Source organism: Amblyomma americanum, chromosome 6 (assembly GCF_052857255.1).
Source record: "Amblyomma americanum isolate KBUSLIRL-KWMA chromosome 6, ASM5285725v1, whole genome shotgun sequence".
NCBI lineage: Eukaryota > Metazoa > Arthropoda > Arachnida > Ixodida > Ixodidae > Amblyomma > Amblyomma americanum.
In genome coordinates, this window is record NC_135502.1 from 82,283,935 (window position 1) to 82,284,467 (window position 533).

The 533-nt window shown below is 49.2% G+C and overlaps 1 non-coding gene across 1 annotated transcript; it reads right to left on the reverse strand.

Annotated features, from left to right (window-relative positions):
* Nucleotides 1–460: 460 nt before the first annotated feature.
* On the reverse strand, nucleotides 461–533 carry TRNAS-UGA (transfer RNA serine (anticodon UGA)). Its single transcript has one exon. It is a non-coding gene; the product is annotated as a tRNA-Ser (tRNA).

Genomic DNA, 533 nt, shown 5'->3' on the forward strand with positions numbered 1-533 from the left:
TCCGAATATCACGTCCGGTGCTCTACCAACTGAGCTACGGCGACGACTATCCAATCTGCTGCTCTCGTGGGTATTTATGTCTACCGAGTGTGAGCGAACCTTGAGAGTTCACCAGCGCCACCATCGTCCATAGCGGCGGACGTAGCACGTCCTGTATTACCGCGAGTGTGACGTGGAACGTCATCTAACGGCGAGGGCGGACACTGTGCGAGAGCCCTCTTATGCTACCTATGACATCAAGACTGCCAGAACCGAGACCCTCGTTAAGCTATTAGCAGACAAGGTAAGGAAAATGAAGGGCTCGTTTGACAAATACGTGAAGGAAGGCAACAGTCACCGAAACCAAGGTGCATAGGGGAATGTTTCGTTTTTTTTATAGCGCGGATTAGTGGGAGAATAATACTTCAATTAATTTTTTATTTAAAGAAAACTATTAACAAAGCAGCTGAAAAAACAACCATGTCGCCGGTGGGATCCGAACCCACGACCTCCGAATATCACGTCCGGTGCTCTACCAACTGAGCTACGGCGAC